The sequence below is a fragment of the Cupressus sempervirens genome, chromosome 2, assembly GCF_028749045.1.
Source record: "Cupressus sempervirens isolate cs-2001-9-10 chromosome 2, ASM2874904v1, whole genome shotgun sequence".
Classification (NCBI taxonomy): domain Eukaryota; kingdom Viridiplantae; phylum Streptophyta; class Pinopsida; order Cupressales; family Cupressaceae; genus Cupressus; species Cupressus sempervirens.
In genome coordinates, this window is record NC_143119.1 from 330,648,175 (window position 1) to 330,653,707 (window position 5,533).

Here is a 5,533-nt window from a genome sequence, read left to right on the forward strand (position 1 = left end):
ACTTATCTTTGTGATACTCTAGATCTAAGATGATGCCACCATCCTCAACGTGAACCCCCAGTGGAATCTCACCCATGCTGAGGTCAATGATTTTTCACAATGTGAACTTGTGGTAATCCATTTCCATAATGTTCATCTCTGTGTGCAAGTCAATCCATACATCCTCCATACGATGAACATGGATGATGCTCTATTGACCTTTGAATGCATCCCTTGGTAATCAAACTCAAACTTGGCTTTTAGTTTCTTTAGTGAAATAAGCTAAAGTTTTTCTTCCCTAAATTTTTCTTTGTACATTGAGTTGATTGTATAATGACCAATTACAAAGGATTTGGTAGTGGTAATCCCAAATCCTAGCTTGTGTTGTCTATGTTGGTCTGATTGCACCTCCATGAATTGAATGGATAACTCCATGAGAATAATCCTATCAGTAGGATATCTTGGTAAGCTATGTGGTTCCCCTTGCTCTCCAAACTCTTAATTTCACCAAGAATAATCAGCTTTCCTTCAACATGAGTGATGGATTCAATTTGAGGCATTTTAATCTACCCCTATCCTCTTGGACTCAAAAACCATAAGTTTCATTATTGATTCCTTCAAACTTATCAAAACTGTCCTAATCAAACCTAGTAGAATTAGGCCTCAAAACTAGGTTTTTGGGCTCTAACTCAAAATTACCTTAACAATATGAAAAATTAATCATGAATGTCAATACCCTTTTGGGAATACTTTAAGATCTTGTGGGTCTCATGTCCTCAACCTATTCGTACACCCCTTTGTGCTATTTTTATGCCTAAAAATGAGGGTTTTAAGCAATTCATATCAACACTTGCTAGGGTCTATTTAAATGCATAGAAAATATTGCCTTGTAAAATTATCCTTTCACTCATGGCTTCCTCATACATCCCTCCTCCTAAAACTCTCATATTGAACTATCTAACACATTCAATCTATCAAAATCCACTTGCAAGCTCTGTGATCGCCTAACCATGCATTGAAAGTTTGCCTAGGGCATCACTTGAAAAAATACCAACAAACAATTTTTTCAAAGACTCTCCTTTGGTATATATAATGTAAAAAGACTCCACTTCCATTTCCCTCAAGACCATGATGATTCCAAGGTGAGGGTTCATGGGGGAGCCATTTTTCATAAAATTGTCAACACATGAACAACAAATTGTCTATCTACAAAATATTTTCTAACTATACACAAATGAAATATTATCAATTTGAACTCTAAATAAAAATGCCCTATGGAAACATGAACTTCAAGGATCAAACAAAAACATAAGTCATTCAATCCATTAAAGCACTTGTGCAATGAAAAATCACAAAACTGTCAATTTTGGAATGACAACTTCTGTATTTCAATTTTCAAAACTCGCTCATTAAAACTTTGAACCCTTGGAATGGGTCTCCTTCATGATATTAAAGGTCCCTTGAGAGGTTTTAGATAGTTATCCTAACCATCAAACTCATTCTCCCAAAAATGCAACATTCTTGTCAAAAATTGTCAAGCAACTTTTTGCATCTCCAAGAAATTTTTTCATGCAACCCTTGGAAACTTTCAAAAAGGTCTCCTACGATCTCTTTAGGATGTATAGGCCTGATTTAACCTTTAGAGAATTAGTTCACATGATTTGGACCAATTTTTCCCATTTTACAACTTTTCCAACCATTGACATCATTTACAACTTTGCATCAAACGACAATCTATGACCTCCAACCTAATCAAGAAGATGTAAAAACACCATCTAGGCCAAACTAAGCTCAAAACCAAAATTTCCTTAGACTCCTAGGGTATAAGACCCATAACACTAATCTTTCTTCCTAGAAACCTAAACACAAGGTAAGAAAAAACAACTAGAATGGATTGAACCTAGTCAAATCCATCTAGGGGCAAACACACATGACCTTCTAAGGTCCAAACCTATCCAACTGACTGGGCTAAGGTCTATACAAGAAAAAAATTTAACTAAGACTAGGAGTTAGCTTAAGTGCTCCTATACCATACTCCCCCAAACACAAAAATTCAATCCATCCTTGGATTTAGCAAGTTGGAGTCTATGCCCAAGTTCTTAAAGTATTCTTCCTTGATCCCAGTAGCCTCTACATCATCTTTTCCATGCCACTTTATAAGGTGTTTCAAATAAGAATTTGTCCTAGTTTTCTTGTAAACCCTTGATTCAAGTACCTTTTCAACTATCTTAGGTGGTGGAGGAGTTAAGTCTAGGTCTTCTACATCTTGGATGACCTCCTTAGGTATCTAATCAACATCTAGAGTAGGGCCTTTGTACCTAACTAGATCATCAACATTGAAGATTGATAACCCAATGTCTTTAGGAAGGTCCACCTTGTATGCATTGTTTCCATACTTGACTAGTATTGGGTAGGATCACAACCTTCTCATCTAAATTTTATGACGAACTCCCTTCTGCAACTTTTCTTTGTGTAAATGAAGCATCACAAGATCCACAACTTGGAATTGTACATCTCTCTCAGTGTCATCCACCTTATGCTTGAGTTTCTTAGCATTTTTAGTCAAGGTCTTCCTTATTGGTTCATGGAATTTCCTCATGGAGTGGACAAAGTTTGTAGCATATCCATTGCCTTTTACACCATCTTTTAGCTCCCTTAGTTCAAACACCCCTCTAGGATGCAACCCATAGACAATCTCAAATGGACTTTTACCAGTTGATCTATTGATTGTATCACTGTATGCATATTCATCTTGTCCAATGAGTTAATAAACCTGGCCATATTCCTTTGTAAGACATATTAGCAACTTGCCAAGGCTCCTATTTATTACCTCATTTTGACCATCTGTCTGAGGATAGTAGGCAGATCCAAAAGATAGATTTGTTCCTAATTTAAGCTACAAGGTTTTCTAAAAATGGCTAATGTATTTTGTGTCCCTATCTGATGAAACAATACTCAAAGGTAGGCTATGAATTTTTACCACTATTAGGATTAAACCACGGACAGAAATAACAATTACATGCAAATATAACCAATAACAGAAAATAATAGATCACACAGAAAAGAACACAAGGCACCAAGATTTAACATGGTTCACCCAACCCCTGGGCTACGTCCACCAAATAGCAAGTCCAATATTTTTATGATCCAATGATTACAACTTGATTACAATCCGTAATCCCTTACAGCTCAATACCGCCACAAGAACCAATTTCACATCACAACTTCTAAAATAATCCCTAACCCTAAGCCCTTTTATACAAGTATTTTAATTGCTTTAGGGTTATAATTAATAATTACATGTCGGCCCAAAATCTCGATAAAATAGGACCCAAATTATTATTTTTGAGCCCCAAATAATTTATGAAGTATGTACAATACTTTCCTGATCACTTACCACAATCTAACAACCACCTCCTTGAAGAAAAAATGAGCAATTTGACAAGCATCACATACTATTTTACAAAGGATAAAATGTGTCATTTTTTTAAATATGTTCACTACAACATAAATATTGTCAAACCCTTGCTTAGTCCTTGGTAACCCTACCACAAAGTTCATACTTAAGCACTCCCATGGTCTGTGAGGAATTAGAAGGGGTTGATAAAGACCTACATTAGAATATGTTCGTTTTTTACACACCACACAACATTCAACATATTATCTAATATCCCTTTTCATTTTAGGCCAAAAGTAGAACCTAGTGACTAACTCTTGTGTCTTATTGACTTCAAAATGACCACTAAGTGTCCCATTGCATTTTTATTGAATCAAACTTTCCCTCATTGATCCCCTAGGAACACATAGTTGACTTCCCTTAAACAAAAAGTCATTTTGCAAAGTGAAATCAGAGAATTGACCATGGAAATTGTTCTTATATTGCTTGCATACCTTATAGATGTCTACAAAATCTTCATCATCAGTATATATGTCCTTGAAGTTATCAATGCCAATACTCTGCAACTAAGCCTATTATACTGTGAGGAGCCTCTTTCTCAATGCATCAACTACCTTGTCCTGTAATCCTTTCTTATGCTCAATGTTAAAGGTGTAGGCTTGGAGGTATTCCACCCACTTCATATGTTTTCTACTGAGCTTGTCTTGGGAGTTAAGAAAACCGAGGGCTTGATTGTCTAAATATACCACAAACTCTTTTGGAAGCAAGTAATGCCTCCAGTTTCTTAAAGCTTGGACTAGAGCATACAACTCTAAGTCAAGGAAGAGTACTTCCTCTTGGCATCATTTAGCTTCTCTCTGTAAAAAGCTACTAGCCTCCATTCTTGGCTTAAGACTGCCCCAATTGCCACATTGCTAGAATCACACTCCACTATGAAGAGTTTGTCAAGACTAGGCAGAGCAAGAATGGGCTGAGTAGCTATCCTATTTTTGAGTGTTTCAAACCCTTCATCTAGTTGAGGAGTCCAATGAAACTTTGTTTTTATTCCACCTTTTATCGTGTCTAACATAGGAGCACAAATAAAATTGAAGTTCTTGATAAATTTCCTGTAATATTGAGCCAAGCCATGAAAAATTCTCACCTCTGTTGCAACTTTGGGAGTAGGCTAGTTTAGGATGTCATCCACTTAATTTGGTCCATCTTGAGGTTTCCTTGAGACAAAACAAACCCAAGGTACACTAGCTCCTACTTCATGAAGTCACACTTCTCCAAATTTATCATTAGCTTTTCTTCATGCAATTTCTTGAAAACAATTTTCAAATGTTTAATATGCTCCGCCCTAGTTTTATGCAAAATCAATATCTCATCTAAATAGACAACAACAAACTTACCAACGTAGTCCTTTAATACCTCATTCGTAAGCCTCATGAAAGTTGAGGGAGCGTTTGACAAGTCAAATGACATTACAAGCTATTCATACAAAACTTTTGTGGTCTTAAAGGTTGGTTCCATTCATCCCCTTCTCTTATCCTAACTTGTGATAGCTACTTTTAAGGTCTATCTTGGTAAAGTGTCTTTCTTTCCCTAAATAGTCCATTAGGTCTTCAATCCTAGGTATTGGGTACCTATACCTAATGATGATCTTACTTATGGCTCTTGAATCAGTACAAATTTTCTAAGTTCCCCCCTTTTTGGGTGCTAAAATAGTGGTTACAAAACAAGGACTTATGTTTTTTTTCCTAATTAGGCCTTGGTCTAATTCTTGGATTTTCTTGGCAATTTCCTCATTTTGTTGAGGGGTCATTTTATAGGTAGCTTTGTTGGGAATAGTCGCTCCTACAATGAAGTCAATTTGATGGCTAACAAGTCTCTTAGGAGGTAGGGTGGCAAGTTTTCCATCACTAACAATGTCCTTGTATTCATTAAGTATCTCTTGTGCCTCTCTAGGTAGCTATGTCTTCTTTTCTACCTTGTCAGCAACTTCTTGTTTGGGCTTCAAAACTAAGGAAAACCCTACTCCTCCTTCTTCTAGGGTCTTTAAGAAATCCTTTTTCAGATTTCACTCCCCCCTCTTGTATTAAAGATTGAATCTTGAATGTCACACCATCTTTCTTGAATGAGTATGCATTTCTGGTTCCATCATCCATTGCTTGTCTA